At 35.6% G+C, this 13,335-nt stretch overlaps 1 long non-coding RNA gene across 1 annotated transcript; it reads right to left on the bottom strand.

Annotated features, from left to right (window-relative positions):
- Positions 1–363: 363 nt before the first annotated feature.
- On the bottom strand, positions 364–13,068 carry LOC145669101 (uncharacterized). The gene is made up of 3 exons (XR_014128132.1): positions 12,431–13,068; positions 9,629–9,794; positions 364–710 (listed from the first exon to the last, which is right to left on the bottom strand). It is a non-coding gene; the product is annotated as an uncharacterized LOC145669101 (long non-coding RNA).
- Positions 13,069–13,335: the final 267 nt, after the last annotated feature.

Raw genomic sequence — 13,335 nt, 5'->3', positions numbered from 1 at the left:
AAAAGAAATATTTTTCACAAGTTTATAAATATTCATGTAATATTTTTGATAAATTGAAGAAATATTTGCAAATATTATTTTTTATTATTTTTGACTGTTCATTAAATATTGAAATTATATCATTATGAAATTCTATAAATATTTATTAAGCCAAAACGAAATATTTTACATAAGTTTATTAAATATTCATGTAATATAATTGAAAAATATTTGCAAATATTTATTTTCATTGTTTTGAGCGCTTATTAAATATTCACCGAATGCTGAAATATTTAGTAGTATTAAATATTCTGTGAATATTTATTAAGCGTAAAAAATATAGTATCCAAAAGACAAATAATTGTTTTATATAATATGGCTGACTGAAGTGTTTTATGGATATTTATTGCATAAAAATATATAGTTTACAAATTTGCAAGTAACAATTACTTTCATCAGCATCCCTCTGATTGTATATTACTATAATCTCTCATTTCAGAAACAATGTGTTTAACAATAAGTTTAGTAAAGTAAATATTTAGCTCCACAGAGCATTTGAACCACATTTTTCACATCACTAACACATTCACTTAATCCTTATTAATTATTCTTCTCGATTTTTTTATATGTTAATTTCAAAATGTTTGTTGGTACGTATAAAATCACTTTAATCATTAACAGGATTTTCTTCATTAGTAGGTTGTGCCTCTGCTGTTTCTTTCTTCGTTAGCCTAAATACAAAATTAGAAGAAAATTAAATTCATTAAATAAACTTTATTATGCTGAAAGTAAGCTGTAAAAAAATGTTCCTATTCCAACATTTGGGATGTCATTGTATCTATTATCCTATCTCAAAAAAATTAGTATCGTCAGAGTCTAAAGGTTTGCTTTTTGTAACGAGTCGCCTTGAGGACACCCCCCGGCTCTGCGACTGCATGGACTCGTCCCATGATGTCGACGTATGAGAAGCAAGAGATTGTTTGAAAATAAATAATAACGGAATAGATATTAACATAATGTAATAGTGTCGTTGAAAACATGTTAGCTCTAACTTGCACACATATTTCATCTTTGTATTTTTCAGTTGATATTTAAAAAAAAAGGTTGAAAAAAAGAGTAGGAGTGCGCGAATCTAAGAACAAAAATGGAAATCATTCATGTCTGCTAGCGCGTCACGTGATAGATAGAGGCTTCGTGTTATGCGGCTGCTTTGTGCCCGCATACTTTCTCTTGGTTTCGCAGGACGGATCGTTTACTCATAGTTGCATCTGTAGCGTTGGAAATGGAACGAAACGTGTAACTTGAGTTGCTTGGTGTCGATGTCTGCGTTTGTGTTTAACAGTGATGTCGAACGGGGGCAATGTATATATTGGGCATTACGGCAGAAGGAAAGAAAGGTGTTGAAAATAGTGATTTGTGATATGAAATTAATTGCAGTTTCTCAGTGGCAAGCTAATCTGTTAAGTTTCTTTTCATTTTCTTTTTAACCTGAAAGATTACAGGAGTTTAGGAGCCGAGGCAGGAGTTGTGCGGGGGACCAAAGGAGGTCAACTTTGTGCCCGCTTATATGTTTCGAATTTGTCCTAGTAAACCAGCGTAATCGTTTTGATTACTATAGTCTTAGTTATATCTGGTCAGTTTGTGGAGCATTTTGCCCCAAAGGAGAAATTCTGCAATTTTTGGGGGGCAATAAATCTGTGAAAAAGAAAGAAACTGAGAAACGATAGTTACTTGCTTTGGTTGTAATGCTGGAAGCTTTTTTCTTAGTGAGCTCAACTGCTATTGCAAGTAATCGTTCGTATGCCAAAACTATTCCAGTATGAATTCTTGGCGAGAATCTTTTAAAAGGTTCCATATAATAAGTGCCGTTTTTGACCAATATGTTTGTTTGCTTCTTGTGACGTCTCAATGGTCAGTCAACGAAGCCAATTCCGATATTGTAAGAACGAGAAACAAGGTAACAGGAAGAAGGAAAAATTGGGTGAGTGAAATTTCAATTTTAGTAGTAGATGTGTCACTTTGTAAACAAATCCTGTCTGGTTGTGAATAGAGTTGTTTCCGCTTTGACTAGGACGTTAATTCTATTTGATTTAAATTGCCATAGTAGTGATATGTTTCATGTTCTAGACGAATCCTCCCCAGAATGTTATTTTGAAATTGGTAGAATGATAAGCCGGGAGAATAGCTACGAACTAGTTTGGTGAATAGTAACAAGTTCGCGATTATTCCTTGTGGATATGTTTATATTTTTTGAAGCTTTAGTAAGAGTCATTAATTCGTGCATAATAAGTTTATTTTTGATGAATGGTTTCCATTGAAAGTCTTGATCGTGCACTAAAGAGTAAAATTTTTCGAAGAGCATTTTAATTTGAAGGTTCATTGCGTAAATGTTTGATTGCCATAAAAGATTAGTAATTGCGGAATCAGTCATTTTCGTCATTTGGTAATCTAGTATATTTCTTGAACTTTGTACAGTCACCTCCAAAAATAATAGGACTAGGTATAATTTTTAGTAACGAGTGTTGTATACTATATATATTGAATTTGATTGGAAGGAAATTCATATGATTAACTCTGACAATTGTCGATGTCACCAATTAACAATTGATGTACAGTCGGTGGCAAAAGAAATGGTACCATAGGGTTTGAGTCAACATATAGAATTTTCTCTTGATATTAAAGGAAAATTTCTTTTCTCTCATTGAAATATTTGAATAGATGAAATATTGTTAATACTCATTAGCTTCAGATTTATTATATTATAAATTTTCTCAGTTACTTCGGGAAATTACTATTTGACTTCTAGTGTTATATTCAAATGAATTTAGAATCAAAGCATTTTTAGATACCGAAATTGCTGTTTGATAATGAGATTGAATTAACTATCGATCCTTTGAATCAAGATAAATTAAATTATTGTTAGATTTGGAAATCGGTTACAAATTATTTCGCGGGTTAATTATATATACATTTTTTATATTTTGTCTTTTTTGTTATTGTTGCTTTGTGTATATAAATTAATCTAACGCATTAGTGTATATACACGACCATCTTTGTTGTAATAAAGTTTGTTATTCAAAATTGGATTTTGGTTTTTTCATTATTTATTATTATTAATTGTAACCTGATTTATTTTGTGCATTGCATTAACGTATTCACAAGGAATATTAATCCGTACAACCTTGCGCAGCGACTTGAGTTTATGTGTCTGTTCTGCCAAGACCCTTCTTTCGGGTCTGCTGTGCGAGTTTAAATCGATTGTTGATTTAAATTTTTTTCTTCTTTATTGTGACTCTCGATTTGGATTCGTGTGGCGGGATTAGGGGGAAAGGGTCGTTACATTTTGTACTCATATTTTTTCTTAAAGGCAACAACACAATGTATAGTGAAGGGGCAAAAAGACAATGTGATCCGAAATCGTTTCACATGAATGACTGTGCATACTTTAATTGTACACCATATACAAGCAAATTGTACACAACAGTCAAGCTTAGGTTGTGGCTCACATATAAGAATACGATTATATTCCGTTCTTCATAACCTTCGTGCACAAAGACGTAAAGAAAAGTCCTGAGTTGTGATCCTTTTCATATACATTCCGAAAGGAATTAAATCTTCAAATTCCGGATTTATGGAAACGTATCTTATGGTTCATAAATAGTGACGTTGGAAATACATTTTAACGAAAAAGATTGATTTCACACTTTGTGTTGAACAATTATAGGGAACGTCTGAAGATATAATTTTATTTATCTTGAAGTGCTTTAGGTTTTGAGAAAACAAGAAGATAAAGTCTTTCAAAACATTTCCACAAGATTTAGGGAAACGCACGGAAGAGCTAAAATCATTCCGCTCACAGGTAATCTAACCTACTGCTGCATTGATTAGTATTGCTGATTTGTTCGTTGATCAGTGAGTTTGCGAGTATTTGGTTTCATCCGTCTCTCAGCTGAATCAACTACTCCGCTGCGGTGAAACGGACGTAATCATCATATGGAATTTCCGTTTAAGAAAACTCCTTGCCCATAGCACGACAAGCCAGTAATTTACAATCTCCTTTACAACGTTCAGTTAACACCACAAAATCTGTGTATTAGCCGGGAACAGAAGCTGGGATTGCGAACACTAGCAATACAGAAAATGGGAGGCTACAACAATGCTAATAGTACATGAAAATAATTTTTCCACACATATATTGTGTTGCGGTTTAGTAAATGTCTCTGCACATTTTCAATTATTAATCTATAACACTCATCTCTTGTCTTGAAATTTATGGAATATTAAATTTTCAAGTAAACGGCGCCAGCACTTAAAAATTTTGTTACTAGAAAAATCTTTTGCCAAAAGCTATACAATCCCTAACATATGCATACGTTCTTATTTGTATAAACAAATAGTAATGAATGGGACCCTCGTTTGTACCCAGTTCGCACTAGTGAACTGTGTGGTGGACAAAGACCATGTGCGAGGGTTTTCTCGGTGTTCTCTCGTTGCCTCCCACTTTTGATTCCTCCATTTCGTTCATTATCAACGTCTCCCTAAACCTCGTTCTATACATAAACACCTCTATGACGACTTCATTTTCGCAGTTTCAAGTTGTCAGCTTCGCGTCTATGTTTGTAAACAAGAAGAGTGCAAATAAAATCATTATGCAGAGGCAGCAAGGCTCAGTGGTAGAGCGTTCACCTCTAGTGTGCAGGGTCCCTGGTTTGATCAAATCTCACGCCAAGTGAGCTTTGTGGTGGACAAACACCGTATGCGTGGGTTTATCTCGGGGTTCTCCCCTTCTCTCCCACTTTCTTCATTCATTTCTCATCATCACCGTCTTCAGTATTCGGCGCATATCTGTGGGACGTTAAACACTACTTATTGGAATGATGTTTGAAGTGAGAATTGTACGACCGGGTCCACATTTCGTCAAGATGAAGGAACTTCGTGGATATTGCTTCCGGAATGTTCCCGAGATTCTCAATACAATAGATTTCTCCGCCAGAACCATGAACAGAGCAGGCGCTGCTACATGGATACTTTGAAATCCACATTGCTGGTAACGAGTTGTTTAGAACACTCACGACTACAGAAGTGTATGTTTTGTTTTAGTAGTAATTGAATTGTTCTATTAAATGTGTCACCATGTAACTACCTATAATCAAAATTTTCCCCCTCTGCATACTAACTTAGGGAACAAAATATATACTTAGATGCTTTTTTTCCTTTGGCTTTGTTCTCCTCGAAAAGGAGCTTGAGATAACCACCTTCCAACTACATCAATTATAAATACCTCTGTCACCCCATCTATCCTCTTTTCCATGACAGAAGCTGTTCAGTGAACAAAATAAATTTTAAATTTAGAACCTCAAAAATACATTTTTTTTTTTTTTGAAAATTAAGGTACTAAAAGTATCACACTTGCTAGTTTAAACGCAAATACCACTAAAGGGAAGAAGACACCTGCTTTGTCTAATGGCTAGTATGCTTACCTTCTGTTCGCGTGGTCCTGGGTTCGATTCCCGGTGGGGGTACAGTTGAACGAAAAAAAAAGTGGTTCGGATTCCACTACAATCAGTAGGTCCCAGTCTCCTTAACCACCAAGGCATAACCAAGGAACGTTAAACTACAGAAAAAAAAACTAAAGCAAAGAATGTAAATTATAATACATATTAGGAACTACGAAGATATTCTAGTGAAAGGCTTGTATATGTAAAAGACAAATACCTCAATATTTAATATGAATGAATTTGATATAAATCTTACATTTGTGAAATGGACATAATATACGTTTGATGCCTTTTCCTACATAGTTACTGTTAACATTTTACAAGTAAAGTAAATTTATTATTGCTGCAGTACAGTTTTTCATACTTTCTTACGTGGTTACTACAAGTAAAAGAAATTTAAATTTGGAGCAGTAATTTAACTAGTACAGCATTTTGCAATGATTTTGTTTATAATTACCAGGTTTCGCGACATTCTAAACTAGAGATGATAATTGACAGAGGGTATTTTTTTTATTCGAATCAATAAAATATTCAGGTAGAGTATCGATGCATTACTTGACCATAGGCGTAACTAGAGGGGGCCTGGCCATCCTAAAACCAAAGCTGACCCTCTGATTCTTTTTACTGGACGAGAATAAATTTACCTAAATTTACGCATAACCATTTTAGTGGTGTTTGCATTTGACCCACTTAGTGACTATATTCCGTCCACCCATTGATTTTTTAAAAATATGATCTAATGCCTGGATGTAATAAAATCCCTGAACCCCTGTGATAGTGGGTAATATAGAAACCTCTCAACTTGCGCCATACGTTTCTTTAATCGAATAGCTTCATTAATGTAAACTATTTTTGTACTGTTTCAAGTAATTAACATTACTGACGTAATAAGTTCTTTATATATATGAAAAGCCAGTATTATGGAATATTAATGTTTGAAGAGTTAAGATTCTCAGAGCAAACTTCTGTATTAAGGTATTGTAAAAAACAACAGAAAGAAGAAGCGGTATCCTTAAGGTTCTAATCTTAAGCGATTGTTGAACTTCTACGTACAAGGACAAGCATATGTTACCCACTCCAAAGTGACTATTCGACATCCTTTACTTTTAGTTTAATCGTTGCTATTCAACCCTGATAGGCTTCTTCCAAACAATGTTATTGGTTCCGTTTCTTTCTCTACTTTCTACATGTAAGTGGATATTTTCGATCCACTTACTTGTAATAAATTAACTGTGTAAAAATATCTGGTTTAAATATAGATATATATAATCTAATAGTTTTAAGTTCATTAACTTCCAGGCCTGGATAATTATTTAGGTGCTTATATATTTATAACTTATTTGTATTATATTTATCATATATTTTTTAAAACCTTAGAGAGATTGCCTGTAAAGATTTACTTCTTAGATAGAAACACTGTTACATTTGCTTCCATAGTTTAAGATTCGGATACGGGCTTGTTAACTGTTAGAACTTCAAGGGGGGAGGTTGGTAGCGTCGGTTTTTTCAAATTGGTAACGAACATTCTTTATTTTAGCTGGAGATTTTTCCGTTTTTGGATGCTGCCACGTGTGAGCCGGATCGTATATATACCGAGCTGTTTCAAATGTTAGGGGTTCTTCTGACGCTCTGGACCACATGGTTACGTTCGACCGACGGTCCTAATGTCTGTTGGATCAACCAATTTTTTTTTTAGCTATGCTGTTTAAGGCTGGCAGGTTAGGATGATCTCTCGGAATGACCAAGGATAGGGAATAGGATTTTCATTCGTAAGTAACTAAAGATTAGTTTTCTGGGGAGAATTCTTTCTTGTTTAATAGGTTAATTTTAATCACGCCGATGACGGGGGATATCTGTTAAATAGGTTTTTATATTTTGAGATAACATTTTAATCACTTGGAGGCCTATTAAGGAATTCTAATTTCAGACTCCAATGGCTTTTGGGTTCGAGGACCCTCTGGATTGAGAACTTTGTTTCTCGAGTTAAAGTTTATTGTTATCTTTTTGATTCCTTGATCCTAATCCTGTGTTAGTGATTATCTCTTGAAAAAGAGAGAAGTTTCTGGTCTCTTTTAGAGCGAGACCTTTATTAGGGCAAGGCGTAACTTTTGGTGGACATTTTATTGTCTCAAAGAGAGAGACTTGGCTAGGGCAAGGTCCATATTAAGGGCCAGTTTATAGTCTTATGAAAGAGACTTGTTTATTACCTTAACCTCTTATCTTGTATTGTTATTTAGCCAGGGTTTCCTTTTCGCAGGTTCTCTGTTTTTTTCTGGAGTCCTGTGTAGATAGGCCAAGCATTTTCTTTGATTCAAGAAATTGCTTTTAAAGAGAAGGCAAAGTGGAGCTGTTCCGCTGAAGAGGCCAGATAAACTTATGCCACAGGACCCTTATAAATTAGAGTATAAACTAGCATGTATTCGTATCTAAGTAGGGAATGATGGGTTCAGAGTTCGATCCCTCACGGGTAAAGTTTTTAGAGTCCTGAAAGAGAACTCTTTTGCTTCGTCTCATAGAGAAATTTTTACTTTTTTTTTTGTTTACTCGTATCTAGTCTACGAATAAAATATTATAAAAGCCTAAGTAATGTTTCGTTCTTTAAAACAAAAATTTCCCTGTGCCCGGATGTAGTAAGAATAATATTAATCATACCCTAGACAATTAAGTTTTTTGAGAGGAGCCAGTGAAGAAGGAATAATTTGACTTAATCCTTTATTCTGTTTTTCATTTATGTAGTATATTGGTCTTACACTTCAGTTTGAAGAAGACTAGGAGATAGAGAGGAATTTAAAGGTTTTTTTGAGCCAGAGTAGTATTAGAGATACTACTTAGTGGTTAAAGAAGAAAATAATATAAAAGAGTTTAATTTTTTTATACTACATACATTAAAATTAGTTCTGGCGAGGGTGTGAACCCTTGATGAGGATAGATCGTTACATTTGCAGAGCGAGCGTGGAAATACTGGCAAGAACAAAATTTTAACTCGTGTTATTGTATTTAATCCAGAAGTATGAGTAGCAAAGAGAAAACCGTGAAAGTTATTGAGGGTGTGAAACTTAATCCACAAAATTTTCTCAGTTAATTTATAATCACTGTATGCGTATTTAAACAAGCTCGAGTACTTTGCTAAGGGGCCGCAGTGGCTAAGTGGTAGAGCATTTGCCTCTAGTACGTGGACCCTGGGTCAATCCCAACTCGCGCCAAGTGAGCCTTATAATTAATAAACAAACACCCTGTGCGTAGGTTTTCTTAAGATTCTACCGTTTCCTCTCACTTTCTTCATTCCACGAGTTCCTTCAATTCTCATCATCATCATCATTATCACCATCACACTTAGCCTTGGTGCATAAACCTGGGACGCAAAATAAGATCCATTCTTCCCCATGATTTTTGGATTCGAAATTTAGAAAAAATGATACCTTATACATAAAGTAATTGAACCAAGTTTTATTCATCCGGTAACCTTTAACTTGAACTCAGCATTGTACGAATGTCTTTTTGCAGCCATATCTTGGAAAACGTAACCTGATGTGTAAAAAAAAAAAAATGTACAGTATTTCATTTAATTTCGAATATTTGCTGGTGTTGTGTTTGCTACTAAAATTAAAGGTCCAGAGATCCAATTACTGACCATGATTTCTTTATGGAATCTTTACGGATTCTATTCTATTATTGTTATTATTATTATTATTATTATTATTATTATTGTAATTTGAACGTGGACGTGAGGGCAGGGGAAGCGAAACTTAAGGTATTATAAAAGCATTATATGAAGGCCTTCCTAAAAGGTTCTTCCAATTTTCAGAAGTAAGGAGCCCTCCGGGAAAAACAGTCTGGTTACGCCCCTTGACACATTTTTGGCTAACTGATCTCTCATCTGTTGTAAATGTATTTTGAAACTTATGAGACATCTACAAAATTGATGTTCTCAGAAGCCTGGGTCTTCTTTTAAACGACTAAGATTTGTATTTTTATGTGCAATGTAATTCCACAAGTTATATTACAAATATATTTGTCACTGACTGCTGGTCCATTGAAGCAGTATAACAAAATCCCTTCGCAAATTAAATGGAATGAGAGAAATGAAGTTAGATTGCATTCTCTAAAGCTGTGTTTTTCGCAAAGTAAAAGCAAAAGTAATTAATACTTACAAATTAAAAGTTTACTCAGATTGGGATAAGTCTTCGTGAGAGATTTCTTTCCTTTCCTTCCGACCCAACTGACGTTAGAAGCTATTTGGTCTGTGAGGAGTTTTCGACATATTCCTCGGATAATGTTTGGAACCTTATTTCCTCCTATTTCCATTAACTTCTGTCTCTGTAGGAAACAGAATGAAGCTTTTGAAATAGAACTTACTACTACTAATCAGTTAACATTTAACAATGTGCAAATATTAGCAACTAACAAAGTATCTATCTGTCAGTATTCACTTAAGCTTCGTTCCTAAACGTAGCTTACGTTGTCCTTCGTCGAATAGCTATAAAGCAGCCCACAGCAGGTCACAAAAAATTGGGGAGATAGGAAAAGATAGGGGTGCAAAATGACTATGTTTACTGAAGGTCTATCTATATTTTCCTATAGTAAAGGTCCCTATGTTAAGGGGCCACACGATATTTTGAGGGCACGATATATCTTTAGCCCCTTTGGTTGTGGGCTTGCTACATATTTTGTAACAGTGTGAAATATAGAATACAACATCCAAACAAGAGACTCAAGGCAATGTAATAACTACTATCAATGATGAAATTTCAACTTTTAAGGATCCCTCTTTAAAAAAAAAAATCCCTTTCTGCATCAAAAACATTATTTTCACCTCATCTTCAGTTCTCACAGATGGCAAGAATTTACTTTGGGTCGCACAGTGACTTCAACACCTAGTTCTTCGGCTGTCAAGAGTATTTTTTGTTTTATTTTATTATTTTTTGTCTAAATTGTGATAAAGGTAGAAATCAGCGACCTCTGGGGGGCTGCTAATCTCTTTCGCTCGCTTAGCTATATTTCGTGAAATAAATAACGAGATCTTACATGTGCAACCCAATGTAAAGAGTTGTCTAATAAATTTTTCCAGTAAAATTTATGAGTGATTTGGGGGTAATAACATTTAACCTTATGGAAGTAAAATTTATAATCTTGCAAAAAAAAAAAAAAAAATGTTAGATAATTCAAGATATTGTTATCGGAGTACTCTACCACTTCTTAAAACAGTGATTTTTCCCTTCTTATCTTTCAACTTATCAGGACTACTAGACAGGACAGTGACACAAACACAGAAACATCGAAGAGAGTTAAAATTACATGGGCTCTGCCATCAAGAATCGAACCCGGAACCACATACATCATTATTTTAAAACGAGAAAACCAACACACACCGTGTTTGTGTACCACAAAGTTCACTTGACGCGGGCTGGGATCGGACCAGGGTCCTCTAGGTGAGCACTCTACCTTAAAAATACTTCCTGACTTTTTCTTTCTTTCTTAACGCCCCAGTTATCAGTACTACTGGAAACGAAAGGGACACGACCATAGAAACATCGAGGACAATTAAAATCACAAGGACTCTCCCACCTTGAATTGAACCCGGAAACCTGTACACCACTATTTTAAAACGAGAAAACCCACGCACACAGTGTGTGCACCACAAAATTCACATGGCGCGAGCTGGGATCGGGCCAGGGACACCGACGTGAGCATTATACGTTTTCTTTCTTATATTTGCACTTATCAGGACTGGTGGACACGACAGTAACAGGAACACACAAACATTGAGGACAGATTTAAAGGATATAAGGGCTCCCCCCTGGACCTCGTACACCATTATTTTAAAACGAGAAATCCCACTCTCACAACGTTTGTTCAACACAAAGTTCACTTCGTGCGAGCTGGAATCGAAGCAGGGATCTCACGCATCAGATGTGAAATCTCTTGCAATGATCTAACGCGGCTCTCTTTTTTTCTTAATCTTCCTGGCCTTTTTAGCTTTCTTTTCTCAATTGTTTGGGACTACTAAACTCGACAGGGATACGAACAAAAACATTGAGCACAGTTAAAATCCCAAATTCTCTCCCACCGGGAACCGAACCCGGAACCTCGTTCACCAAAGACACACGTGCTAGCCACTAAGCCAGCGGGGAGGTCTACTGAGCCGTCAAAACTCGATGAGACACTTCAGGTATATGTTATTACATTGCCGAAACAGTTACAAAAATGCTTTTGTAGAGCCAGATCCGGACCTCTTTAAACTTTCTAACTCAACATAGATTGGTACACTTTGTGAATAAAACTACACTTTCTTCAGCAGAGAAACGATTGAGTTACTAAAGATTTGATCTTACACTACATCTGTACTCTTTCTTTTGGCAAGGTTCTAGATTACTGGCCCCCCTTCCCATTGAGCAATAATAAAGACAGAAAACAACGTGCTCTGCGGGACTCTAACCCGCCTTCACTCGCTAGCGCTCGCTCAGCAATACTGTGTAGATTAAATGTATAAACTTTAGTACAGAAAGCAACCAACCCAGCTACTAACCTACGTGGGGGACCAGTAATCTAGAACCTTCCCCTTTCTTTTCTAAATGTTAATTATGCCATTTAAATGAAAGTATGGGGGTTGAATTTTGAATCCTAAATTGTTCACCTATTTCAATTCCAAATAATGTTTCTTAAGGATTAAGGAAAAAGTAACGTTTATCAATACGGCACAGGCATATATAGAAAAATCGGGCGGTCCACGAAATACATACAAAATACGTAAATTTCGGCTAAAGTTATGAAAAATGTGCACAATTAAAGTGAACATGGACAGTGACTGGAACCGGTTCTTACAGGTTCAGTCACTGTTGGAAGTAATTGTATCTTTGGGGCAATATCTATTATGAGACTTTACAAACAGAAGCTGAGAGAGTGAAAGGCGTCAGAAGCCCCGCAGGGCTTGTTCTAGTCAAGTAAAAACTTACCCCTATCTCATCTGTAAAACTTGCTCCACTTCTTTACTTTATATATATGTACAACGCAAGTTTCCGGTATTTGCATGTTCAGTGAAAATTTCTACTTTATTTGTGCAGAAACTGGCACTGTCTGAATCCGTGCCACTCTCTGAATTTGAAGATAATGTTACACACTGTGACAAAACACACTTTCCTTGCTCCTGGTCTAACACACGTGCACTATCGTGTACAACACATGAACTTCCTTGTTTTACATAATTGTTTTGTTCTTCGGTGAGATTGTACTCAGACATTTTCCCCTGTACATATTGTACAGGGTACTAATAATGTCTTAGTACGAGCAAGTGGGTAGAGAAGCTAAATCAATCACTTCACGTACACGTCGTCGTTTTGACCTTTCAGAAAGCTCAGAAAACATCTTTCTAGGCCTTCCGCGAGATTTATTCATTTTACATCGAAAAGCACTTTACATTAAGCGAAAATTGCACTTTACATTCAAAATGTACCGAAACTTTAGCCACTCACACGCAATTCTACTCAACTATAACGTATCTTATCGAAGCACCAAAAATATCACTTCAGTTCACTTCACACGGCGCCAAATGTGGAACACAGAGTTGCCTCCGTCTTGAAGAAGACCTTGCGGCAATTTACAGAAGTAGTCAAAGAGGTCAGAAGAATAAAGGGCCTTATGCAGAGTCGTTTTGAAGCGCGATTAGTGTCATACTAAAGAGTTCGACTAACATAAGTCTCCTGCAGTAGTCAGTATTTTAGTATGACGCTAATCATTCGTCGAAATGACTCTGCATAAGGCGGAAACTCTCTAAAGTTAAAAGATAAGCGGTTGTCAAGAGAGAGCACTATGTGCTACAGGAAAACATGCGATTGGCAGAGATGTAAAAGAGAAAAAATTT

Source organism: Thermobia domestica, chromosome 13 (assembly GCF_964235325.1).
Source record: "Thermobia domestica chromosome 13, izTheDome1.hap1.1, whole genome shotgun sequence".
NCBI classification, from domain to species: domain Eukaryota; kingdom Metazoa; phylum Arthropoda; class Insecta; order Zygentoma; family Lepismatidae; genus Thermobia; species Thermobia domestica.
The sequence above is the reverse complement of the archived record's forward strand: the minus strand, read 5'-3'. Positions and strand labels throughout refer to the sequence as shown.